This window comes from Lepisosteus oculatus, chromosome 14 (assembly GCF_040954835.1).
Source record: "Lepisosteus oculatus isolate fLepOcu1 chromosome 14, fLepOcu1.hap2, whole genome shotgun sequence".
Lineage (NCBI taxonomy): Eukaryota > Metazoa > Chordata > Actinopteri > Semionotiformes > Lepisosteidae > Lepisosteus > Lepisosteus oculatus.
The window spans coordinates 9081892-9094440 of NC_090709.1; the positions used below are offsets into that span (position 1 = coordinate 9081892).

General features: G+C 42.3%; 1 long non-coding RNA gene and 1 other non-coding gene across 3 annotated transcripts; one reads left to right on the forward strand and one right to left on the reverse strand.

Moving 5' to 3' along the window:
* The first annotated feature begins 294 nt into the window (after nt 1-294).
* On the forward strand, nt 295-367 carry trnak-uuu (transfer RNA lysine (anticodon UUU)). The gene has a single exon. It is a non-coding gene; the product is annotated as a tRNA-Lys (tRNA).
* Nucleotides 368-3683: 3316 nt separating this feature from the next.
* Nucleotides 3684-7295, reverse strand: LOC138242864 (uncharacterized). 2 transcript variants are annotated; one of them, XR_011191729.1, is made up of 4 exons: nt 6962-7295; nt 5234-5381; nt 5042-5152; nt 3684-4343 (listed from the first exon to the last, which is right to left on the reverse strand). It is a non-coding gene; the product is annotated as an uncharacterized lncRNA (long non-coding RNA). The 2 variants fall into 2 exon arrangements; XR_011191728.1 differs by having other exon boundaries at nt 3684-5152.
* Between the last annotated feature and the right edge of the window lie 5254 nt (nt 7296-12549).

Here is a 12549-nt window from a genome sequence, read left to right on the forward strand (position 1 = left end):
TCTTAATGTTGTTGATTAAAAGATCTTATTAAATGCGAAAAAATCTGAATGTGAAAAAAGGTCAAAATGCTATTGAAAAAATCAGTAATGTGAGGAAAGATGAATTGTGGGAGCCCCTTACCTCCCCATGTCATACTGTATTTCTCACTCATTCTACTGGGAGTGGTGCCGTCGCTTCTGGATAAAGTCTGTCAGTAGACATTCCAGACGGGTCAGGTACTGTATGACTGCACTTCGGCACAAGAAGAGACATGTGACTTGCGAGGATCACGAAAGTGTCATTCACTGTCAAGAGCCCGGATAGCTCAGTCAGTAGAGCATCAGATTTTTAATCTGAGAGTCCAGGGTTCGAGTCCCTGTTTGGGTGTTTGTGTTTTCCTTAAGTGTATTGTGAAATTAATTATAAATCGTATTTTATCTTCCACTCTTCTAGCTGTACTGTCGATATTTTAAAAGTTAATCACTTGTATTTTCTTTAGTGTTTCCTTTCACAAACCAAAAATGTTCAAGACTATTTTGTCACCACATTCCACGTAGATAATCACAGGAAAAGAAAATGAAACGCAGTGAGGAGCTCACACAGTGAGTACTCTTGAATACAACAAGAGGAAAGGCACACTGTACATCTGCGGAACATCACGTCCGAGTTTACAGTGACGGCTTCTATTTCCACTGATGAATGAGACGGATTCATGAGGAGATCCTACGCACAACTAAGCCAACACATCGCTATTTCGGTCTGATGTAGAGGCTCCATTTGTGTCAGCAGTACTATAAATGTAAGTCTTATACACTTTCAGGGGCTGCATCTGTAGCGCTTCATCTAAGAAGACTGTTTTACTTTACCACACGGTTACATTCACCCACCCAATTTATTCTCAGAATACCCAATGGCTCAATAACCCTGTTTTCCCCTGGGAACCACCAGTGTACAGTCCCATTCCATTCAAAAATATAATAAATATATTAAATTAATATATTCAATGAACAAATATATTCAATGAACTGTGTAACACAGAGCTGAAACTGTTTTTCGGGATGGCTGAGTGCTTAAGGTGTTGGTCTTAAGCCCAATAAGCAAATGTCTATGTGGGTTCAATCCCTGCTCCTATAATTTGCTTTTGAAGTGACAGAACACTTTGAAGATTTACACTCTATTAAAATATGGATTTACTAAATTTCAGTTCTCTTCACTCCCTGGGATAACTGAACTCTCACTATCACATACTTAAGGCTTTACATGCATTAGCTGTGATACAGCTCCTAATAAAGACAAAATGAAACTGTATCAATAATAAATGACATGTTTTAAACAAACGTGTATTGATAAACTTCATTATTAATAAAAGTGGTGTGACCGGAAAGCAAATTAAATATTACAATGATATTCCAAGCAACTGATGTGTGCCGGAACCAAATGTCATCCACTGTGGGCTTTGTAAATTGTTTAAAAATTGTAAGTGAATTTGAGATAATTAACAATTTGTTGAATCCTGCAGTTACAGATTAAAATGTGAGAAGAATTTCTCTGGGTTTATCTCTGTCCGAGTGCCTGATGTGAATATGCTGAACGCAGTGTCTTTGATTTATGTTCTCAAACAACCAAAGAATCCCATTCTTGTCATTCTATGGTTTGTCAAATGTGATTTTTTCAAAGTGGGTGCGATTTCATTTAGTCTTTCGCTCTTGTACTAGAGCAGTAATGTTTCTAGACACGCATGAGCATGGTATAGCAGGCTGACAGCAGGAACACGTGGCCCACAAGCAGTGACAGTATCAGAGGTGTCTGCAGTATGTTGGTTTGTGAGCAGCGATAAAATAAAATGCCGAGGAAGCAGGTGTGCCTGCATTAATAAAGCTCCATTGACCGGAAAAATAACAGAAGAACCAACCTAAATCCAACAGAAAGTTTCTGCAGCTGAAATCACAGGCAAAACCACCACAGGCTTGAACTCACAACCTTATCATGACTTCACTATGTACTGCTATACAAGTATGATGCACTGACCAACTGTGCCACTGGAGCTGCACAATGGGATTGTTACATGTCTTAGATGTATTTATTGGAAGGTTGCAGAAATCATAAATCACTGATTTCATTATCTGCATGTTTAATATCCAGGAGAGAGAACTCCTTCAGGTTCTACAGCTCATAAGTGCACTTTAAGAAATCTGCTTTTGTGAGATGGATCTCCGAGGTGCAGTTTTTTTCTTATTACTAAAGATACCTCTACATTGTAAACTATTTGAAGACCTAGAAAAAGGAACATGGCGTTAGTTGAAATAAGCACTGAATGGGTTAAAACCCACGCTCTTTGAATTGCTAAAGTGATGCCTTGAGGAGAATAAATCAACATACTGTATTCACACAGGTCACTCGGCCACGGACAAGAATGATCAGCTACCACCACTATTATTATCATCATTATTATTATTATTCAACCATATGGGGAACAATACAGTTGAACAATCCCACTGTTCTTATGGCAAGAAAAATAACATGAGACCACTGTAAGAGGACGAGTGCTGTAATTGTTTGAACAATTGATTTCTTTTTTTCCCTCTTATGGGCGACCCTGTGGTATTTCTTTTTCTCTTCGTTGTTGTGCACAGGCTAGTTCTGCAGCGATATTTGCCGCAGAAATTTCTGCGCAGCTCCGTATTAAATCTGTTCTCAACTGCAATGGACAGAAGACGACTCCAGTAGATAGCTGTGTAGTTCTGTAGGACCACACACGACACAGTGATAGCGCGGCTCTTAATGGACTGGTACACAGACCACATGAGAGGCAAGCAAAACGCTTTTAAAATTCCAAAGCTCACCAAGTCAGAGGAACAGCAATGAACTGAAAAGATCTGTTACAGACGTCTATGTCAACCTCTTTAGAGCTATAAATGCCATTTGTTTAATTTATCTGTAGATTAACACTCCCAAGTAACAGCACTTTACAGTATATGTATGTTAATTCCGCTGGTGGACATTAGCTGGTGTTTTTTGTAACAATTTGTTTGCTCTACTGTAAGGAATAATAATAATAACATCACTTTATTAACCCTTTACAATTTATTGCATTAGGAATGATCTTTTTGCATACCCCAGCTTGCTCTCCATGAGACACACAGATAAGGAGAGAGCCTGGGGTCAGAGCACAGGATAGTAGTATAAAGCGACACCTTTCGTCAAACTTTTGACAGGTACCACGCCCCCCTTTTCCAGCCAATGGTCGTCCGCGGTGTTTGGTTGTCCCGCCCCCTTGCCATCCAATAGCGTGTTGTTATTTGTGCATGTCCCGCCCCCTCAGGAGCCAATGGTGTGGGTCGGAACCCCGCCTCCCCCCGGCCGGTCGGTCCAGCGCCTCAGGGTCCCAAAGCCCCAAGATGGCGCATCCCTCGCTTTAGGTGTGTGCAAGTGTGTATTGGTTTGGAAGGGGACCATGTCTGCCGCGGGGTTGAGTGCGCTCTATTATAACCCTAGGAAATCGGGCAGTTACGGCGGCGCGGGGAGTCTGTTGCGGGCCTCGAGATCCCGGGGTGTGAGCGGCGCCAGCCGCGGCCGAGTGGTTCTCTGGCCAGGCTGCTTATACGCTGCACAAGCCGTGTCTCCAAAGCAGCAGGGGTGTAAGCACACACACACACTGACTGCGTAAAGTCTCACGGAAAGAATTTGCAGGACAAACACCATGTGAAATGTGAACCGCTTTATTTCAACAGTGGGTTTTCAAACAGTGAAACAACGCAGCAGCACTTTTTACACAAGTTACAGACTCCAGTTTGCAAGTATGTGAAATGTGATCCGCTTTATTTCAACAGGGGGTTTTCAATCAGTGAAACAACACAACACACATGCGTTACCGGCTCCTGTTTGCATTCAACAATTAAATGTTGGTGCGGAAAATTAGTTCGCTACAAGTAACCACCACCCCAACATTGCTGAGAAACTTTGCGTTATCTGAAAAAGCATTCATAACCCCCTTCCGCTCCCCGTGTCTAAAGCCATGCGAACCACACTGGGCGATCCGATCTAGCAGGACAAAAAAATGTGCCTGCGTAATCAGCGGGATGGTGTTACCACAGGTTCTGTGCAAAACACGCTGTATTTTGGAATACACACTGTAGAACCCCCCAGGCTTCCTTTTCTGATCTGAAAACATCAGATCCGCAATAATTTCACTCAAGTTCTTGACATACACATCTATCTCTTTAACAAATTTAAGGACATTAGCATTCGACTCTTTGTTTTGCATATCAAGCTTTGTAGAGAGAAGTGTGTAAAGCACTCTTAGTAAGAATTCAGACGTATACATTCGAAATTCTTCTTTCTTCGGACGATGGCACACCCGGGTCTGTAAAACAGAGTGAAATCTGTATTCACATTTTACATAGATCTTTTTTTTTTGCGTCTGTAAAAATAAGAATAGTGTTTCTTTTGCAACTCATCAAAAGTCACGTCTACTAATTTTCCATCCAGCTGTTCAACTGTGGTGTGTACATGCTCGTATGGGGAGCGGTCCTCAATTATATTTTTTAGCAACTGTTTTATGCGCCGCTCAGTGTAATTTGTAATGGTGTACGAACCCAGACACCGTGCGGTGTACAGAACAGCCGATAAAATTCGGGCTAAACTGAGAGACTTATACATTTCTAAAGCGGCAAACGTCACGTCTTCATCTGTGTAGCCGCCAGACAGGCATGTGTGACCCCGCTGTCCGGGATGGTCAATCAGACAGGCCGGGCAGTCATCAACCAGGACCCCCTTTAAACAGTGTTTGAAGATGCAATAAACTACTGCTTTCACAATCTGGGGCATAACATCGGGCTCATTAGGGACATAGGCATCAGCTTTATTAACATTTGGGGGAACACACATGCATAGACACGAGACATTCACATGTGCCGGTAGGCTGAAGATTAACCCGTCCACATCCTCTTTATTCTATTAAAGGAAAAAGAAAAGGAAGGCTTAACAAAATAGACATGCTTTGTACCTAAAATATCGAGCATTTAACGCGCTTGTGAGCTAAGGTTTTTCGTTAATATTTACTATTTGTAGCGTGGCATCATCGCTAGCACCCGGCAGTTCTTCAACATCTGGTACCCCAGCTGTCACACCCCCGCCGCTGTCACAGGGTGTAGAGGGTGGGGTCGGGTTTTGCTAAAAAGAAGACCAAGTATTAAAATGAAATATGCTAAGCACCGATACAAGCACGATCAGAAAAATATTTTAGCCGCCTACCTCTTCACTTTGTAGAGTAGCGGACCCCGTTGTTTCTTCACACAAAGAAGCCATCTCAGCACCTCTGCGGTGTCTGACAGCTCCAAGCACGCACTGCGACCCTGTCAGGCCTGAGCGTTTAAGAATATGCGCCAATGGTGTAACACGCCTACATAACACAAGACATTTTTCAATTGGTTGTGATGAACCCCCGATTTATCGAGCGCGAAAAGTATTCACACATCTGTTTATAAGTTTTAAAGTATTAACACGCAACGCAAACACAAATGTTGTGTTTCCCCAGAAAATACATTTTAAGTTTTTTTAATTTACAAGCACACCATGTATTTCACGCAAAAATGTTCTTAACATTATTAAAAAATAAAACCTCAAAACGTCAAGCTTGTTTTGTGAACACGTCCCTATAAAGAACAGATACATTTTCTTATAGCGTTAATAAAAAACATTTTGTTTGATAATTTTCTTAGCGGTCTGTTGGTGAATCAAACACAGACACCGCGGCACATTTACACCACGTTTAACAGCTATGAAATTTAGAAATCATTGTATGTCTTAAAATAATATAGATTTTAACATTATAACGGTCTATATTCACTTATCAGTTTATAAGTTTTAAAGTATTAACACGCAACGCAAACACAAATGATGTGTTTCCCCAGAAAATAAATTTTAAACACGCAGGGGTTGGTCTTAAAGTTTTTAAAATAACGTAATAAGACAGTTTATTTTTAATAACACATTCGCGCCACAGCTTTTTCGAAAGTTTGAGATACATTTCCACACAGCGCAAGCGTAAAAGTCTTTATGGTATTAACAGACAAAAAATGATGGGGTGTTGTTTTTCATACTTTAACGGATTGGTCCTAATGTTCTAAAATTGTTTCGCAGTAGAGATAATTTGTGATGTTGTTGGAGACGGTCGGTGTGTAGGGGTTACTTAAAGGCTCTGGAATGCAGAGTAGTGGGAGAAACCCCCAGGGAAAAGTTTACAAACATTTTAAATTCATGTAAAGTTTTCTTATTTACAAGCACACCATGTATTTCACGCAAAAATGTTCTTAACATTATTAAAAAATAAAACCTCAAAACGTCAAGCTTGGTTTGTGAACACGTGCCTATAAAGAACAGATACATTTTCTTATAGCGTTAATAAAAAACATTTTGTTTGATAATATTCTTAGCGGTCTGTTGGTGAATCAAACACAGACACCGCGACACATTTACACCACGTTTAACAGCTATGAAATTTAGACACCGTTGTATGTCTTAAAATAATATAGATTTTTACATTATAACGGACTAAAACATTTTCTAAAATGTTTCTTAATTTATACAGCCCAGTACGTGCACACCCAACGATACCGAATATTAATGGTTTATGTGGGGGGGTTTCTTAGAAGTGTTTATCGGTTTGTGTATAGGTACCAGCGGTTTAACAGGCGAAGTTTTGGCTGCATTCCATTTCTTACAGTCTCACGTTATCGCCTAACTCGTCAGAATGGATCACGCCGATCAATTTCAACAGTCTGAAGATATTCTATTTACAGACTTAACACTGCTCGACTTGGTAGACGAAGGCCAGGACTCCACGAATTTCAGTGGTATGTATATCCGGCTTTTTGTGAGACAATTACAACGTCACGGTGCATGTCTCATGTTTGCTATAGTTACAAAATGTTGTATAATATTTGTATACTAGACAATATTGAATTATTATAATGGAATTACCAGGGAGTTGCTCCATAATGTGGTCGTGACTGTGTGTATCCATTCATTTCCATTAGCCCCGAAAACCACAGCTGTAAAAAGGCCAGTTACCGCACAGCCCAACACTGGTGAGTATTTACGACAATGTTTTGAATAACGCTTTACGACCATGTGAGTCTTAAAGACACCGGGGTATATACTCCACACCAAAACTCGTATGTGTCTATTCCACAGACGCGGGCGAAGGGACAAGTAGCTACACATTTAAAAAACCTCGTTTGGGGTTTACAATCCCACCGCAAAACCTTGTGGAGACACATGCAGATGTTCACGCCATACCAGAGGGTGCGGGGCATATTATCAGACCGCCTGAGAGAAGACGTCGGTATTATATAAAACATTTTTTTAGCATGGCCATTTAAACGTGTCTATAATAAAAACCCCCACCGTTTTTTGTTAATTTGCGGTGAGTTCTTTCACTAATGGTATTTTCCCACTCCGTGCAGACCCCGGACCTTCAAAAAATAAACTGCGACGCGCCAACACGTTAACTGGGTCAACGAGCTCAAAACGTCTGAAATCAAGAAAGCAAAGGTTAATATAATGTTGAGCAACTGGGGCTCAAGCGGGCGCCCTTGCCGCATCTGGTCGGTCCCATCCCGACTGGAGGCTCGAACCTGGGACTTCCGCGTCTCTCTGCAGCGACCTAGCCCCGTGAGCTAAAGAGAGATCTCTCCACAGCCCAGTAGCTGTGGTCCTGCTATCACAGGGAAGGGCGGTGACGTCACCCGCTCTGGTACGCCGGCTCTTACACACAGTGCTTGTCGGCCGTAAGCGTTACAATAATTTAAGCGTGGTCAAGCTGTGTTATGATCCACTTACGGCAAACGTTACTTCTTTTGTTAGGATGTTAATTCGCTGAAAGATCCTACTTCGCGTAGTTTTCTGTTTGGGAGTGTTAAAAACCTTATTTTAAAACTGCTTAGCTTTTAAAGTTAAAAGCGACTGGTCTGTCCGCGGGTCTATAGGCCGTTAACCACGCCGCTTGACCCAGTAGCGCCACCACAGCCGTAAAGGAAACCGGTGTAACAACATGTCCGTGTAACTTGTTCCATTCACCCGCAGCCCTTTGTGTAAGGATGCGCCACATGTGTGGCGTTTTTATCATAGTTATCGTAGTTTTCTGATTTTGACAGTTTAGATTTCATTGATTGTTGTGTTGAAAAGTCTTATTTTTATCACAGTGTAGTTTTCTGATTTTAAGATGTGGAGCATTGGCGTGGTAATAAGTATTTTATTTTTTCACACTGCCGCTGTATCGACGAGCGGCGAAACAAATGTGGCGGAAACGTCGGACCCTATAGTGGTGACTGCATCGGAGACGGCTGTTAAGACACTGACCAAAGCCAGACGTGTCAAGCCTGCGGAGAGAAATAATAACGCGCCTAAAGACTTGGTGTTGGGTGATGTGCTAGATTCAGTGCGCGGTATTACACAGTCACTATCAACGGCGATCACTAATGAGGTGGCCAAAAAACGAGCTTTAGAGTGTCTAAGAGCGGTTTTAGCCGGTGTACAGACCTTGTTTCCAAAACAGATCCAGGTTTTCACCGCTAACCTCTTAGATATAATTTCTACAGAAGATACCGCTCTAAGCTCAGGATTTCAGACCACGATGATGATATTTCATGCTTCATTGGTGCAAATCCCCGGCAATAAATGACTAAACATGCGGTCTAAAAAGTGTTTAAAAGACCGAGCGCTTGCCAACAGCAAGCGTTTGTACATAAATAAAAGATTTAAACTGGCAAAAGCATGTTTGTTGCGTCGTCAAAGATTCAGAGAGCGGCATCAGATTTCCCAAGGGCCGCCCGAACCATGCAATGAGAATGCCGTGGTAGAAAATAACTTAAGGCCCGAGGTTGTTGTAGCAGAACAGGATGTCGGTAACCGAGAACCGGTTGTACTGAACGATCTGAATCAGGTTGGTGGCGGTGCAGGGGCGAATAGAGACCCCTTAGTTTTCCTGGAGCGTATACGTAGTTATAACAGGTCTTATAATAATTTTAGAGCAACAGAGCACCATGAAGAATTTCGTTTTGTTAATCTCGACAGAATAACCTCGTATGTACAGGCTATAGATGCTGAGCATGGTGCAGTCCAGAGAATATTGGATGAACTTTCTCCAAACATCGGGGCGAATGATTTTGTACAGCTGCGTTTGACTGCGGGTGGTTTTAACAAACCCTTGTTCTCACGCAGGAGACACCCCGGAGAATTAAATGCTGCCGATTTTTTAAGCCACATCTCGGACCTCTTACAGAGCCACACAGAGGTTCTCACCGATGACAGCCACCGCTTAGTGGTGATGATAGTTAGGAATATGCAGGGGGGTGCCCGCCGAAGATTTAAATCCGTTCTGTACAGCCGGGTAATTGCTCAGAAAAAAGCGCACCTTATCGATTTACATTACACGGGCGGTAATCTGTGTTTCGCCGGGTGTGTGTACGGTTTGTTGAATGAAGGTTGTACCGATAGGGAAATGTTACAGGGCGCTAAACGAATGCACAAAGAGTTGGGTTTTCCAGAGAATCGGAAAATTAGTTTGTCAGACATTACCCCTTTTGAAAAACATTTAAAGGTGGTCATTAAAATTTTGTACCACGACCAGGGTGATTGGAAATATTTTACAACGGGGCCCACACCACCAAATTTCTAAAATACTTTTTGTTCTACTGCATGAAGAGCATTTTTATGGGGTTTTAAATATTAAAGCTTTTGTGGGGGCGGCGTATTTTTGCACTAACTGCCATGCGGCGTATAGCCACAAGAACGCACACGCCTGTGTTAAAGCTTGTAAAACCTGTTTAGATCCCCAGTGTTGCAAAATTGATGACAAAATTCAGAATTGCCCGGCCTGTAAGGTCTTTTGTCGTAGCTTTCAGTGTTTGGCGAGACACTTTCGGAATGCGGCGACGGGTGTGAGTAAGTGTGAGCGCAGGGTCTTTTGTGAGAAATGTGAGGTTTATAACCTCGCAAGTCCCAAATGTAAAGAGAAACTGTGCTCGTGTTGTAACAACGTGATCGACACCCCTGACACACATTTCTGCTACATACCGCCTTTGGACAACCCCAAAATTTCAAACAAGTACATTTTTTTCGACATTGAATGCATGCAAGAAACGGGGACACACATACCAAATTATGTCCACGCCCTTCATATTGACAATAAATGAAGCTGGGAATTTTATGGTGAAACTTGTCTAAAGGATTTTATGTGTAAATTTATCGATAGACGTTTCAAAAACCATACGTTCATATCGCACAATGGCAAGGGATATGACAATTACCTAGTAATCAGACAGTTGTTAGCTGAAAAGATGGACGTTGAACTAATTAATCAGGGTGGTAAGATAATGTGTATGACCGTAAAAGCTCTGAACATCAGATTTATCGATTCTTTAAACGTTCTACCTATGAAATTAAGCAAACTGCCGGCCCCCATGGGGTTCCCTGGGGCTAAGGGTCATTTTCCACACTTGATGAACACTTCAGAAAACCAAAATTATGTCGGACCGATGCCGCCGCCAGAACTTTTTGGCGTTAACTACATGCTGCCGAGCAAGAAAGCCGAGTTTTTGGTTTGGTAAGAAGAATGCAAGGGACGTGTGTTTAACTTACAGAGAGAGTTGAAACATTACTGCCAGTTGGATATGGCAATTCTAAGAGAAGGCTGTATCAGGTTTCGGGACGAGGTCATGAATATGACCAGACAGACACGCATGACTGAGTCAGGGGCCGCCTGCGTTGTGTGCATCGACCCCTTTCAGTTTGTGACCATCGCTAGTGTCTGCATGGCCATGTTCAGACTTATGTTTTTACAGGAAGAAACGATAGCGTTGCTACCCCATGACAATTACCACCGCCAGCAAAAATGATTTTCTAAACCCAGCATTCAATGGCTTATGTACATCGAACACACAGAGCCCGTTAAAATCCAACACGCGTTAACCACGGCCGTTGAGTTCAAGGTTGGCCCATATTTTGTGGATGGTTATGCTATAATTGACGGAGTGCCGACAGCCTTTGAGTTCAACGGTTGTTTTTTTCACGGTTGTAGCGTTTGTTATTGTGAAAACGATTTTAATCCGCTAACAAACACTACTTTTGGTTGGTTGTACAGAAAGACGATGGTTAAAATTAATTTTCTCAAAATGAGAGGTTTTAACGTGCGTGTTTCGTGGGAGCACGAGTTCAGAGACATGCTTGTTGAAAATGGAGACTTGGGTATATTTCTAACAGCTGCGCAGTTACCAGAGCCTTTGCAACCGCATGAGTCGCTTTTTGGGGGAGAACAAATGCGATTTGTTTGTATTACACAGCGCAGCCCGGTGAAAAAATTCATTATGATTTCACCAGTCTGTATCCGTTTGTGAACAAAACTAAAAAATAAAAAATACCCACTGGGGCACCCCCGAATAATATATAACAACTTTGGAGATTTAAAACGGTATTTCGGTTTAGTGAAGGTGAAAGTTTACCCACCCAGACGTTTGTACTTTCCAGTTCTTCCAACCAAAATTGACAAAAAACTGTCAACACTGTCGTACATGTGGTGAAACAAAACAGACCACTCCCTGTGAGCACAGTGATGAAGATCGCGCCTTGACTGGTGTCTGGTGCACCCCGGAATTACAGATGGCCTTAGATCTGGGGTATAGAGTGTGTAAAATGTACGAAATTAGGCATTTCGAAAAGTCCTCACACGACCTTTTTACAGACTACATCTAACTGCCTCTGAAAGGGGAACAGGGAGCTTCGGGGTTTCCAGAGTGGTGTACAGATGTCGCGAAACAACAAAGATATATCAGCGAATATTATGAAAAAGAGGGTGTCCGGCTGGACCCCGGCAACATTAAAAAGAATCCGGCCAAAAGACAGCTTTCAAAAATTGCCTTGAACAGTTTGTGGGGGGAAGTACAGACAAAGAGACAATTTACCACAGACCACCATTGTGAGAAACCCCGATTAATTGTTCAGGTACTTATTTACGCCATATCATGAGGTGTCAGCCTGCGAGTTTATCGATGAAAACACAGCCTGTGTTACGTGGAAACACACTAAACACCACTATACGGGCCATTCAAACACTAACATTTTCATCGCTAGCTTTACAACCGCCTATGCCCGCTTGGAGTTATACAATCTGCTAAATGCTTTGCAAGGCCGTTGTCTCTACCATGACACAGATTCCGTTATCTTTGTGAGCCGGGAGGGTGAGTGGAATCCGGAACTGGGCGACTACTTGGGTGAGTTGACCAGCGAAATCGATGCTGGTCAACACATCACCGAGTTTGTGTCAACAGGACCCAAGTCGTACGGGTACAAACTGTCTGGAGGGAAAGCCTGTTTAAAGGTAAAAGGCATTACGCTCAATGTGAACAATTGTGAAAAAGTTAACTTTGAGAGTCTGCGGGACTTGGTTTTTAACCCGTTAACCCTTATGCAGAGTGCCGGGAATTTAAACACATTTCTATTCAACAGCCGATGATCGTGCGTGTTAAAAAGGATTGGCGCATTGAGACCCGGACCTTAAAGAAAACCCAGAA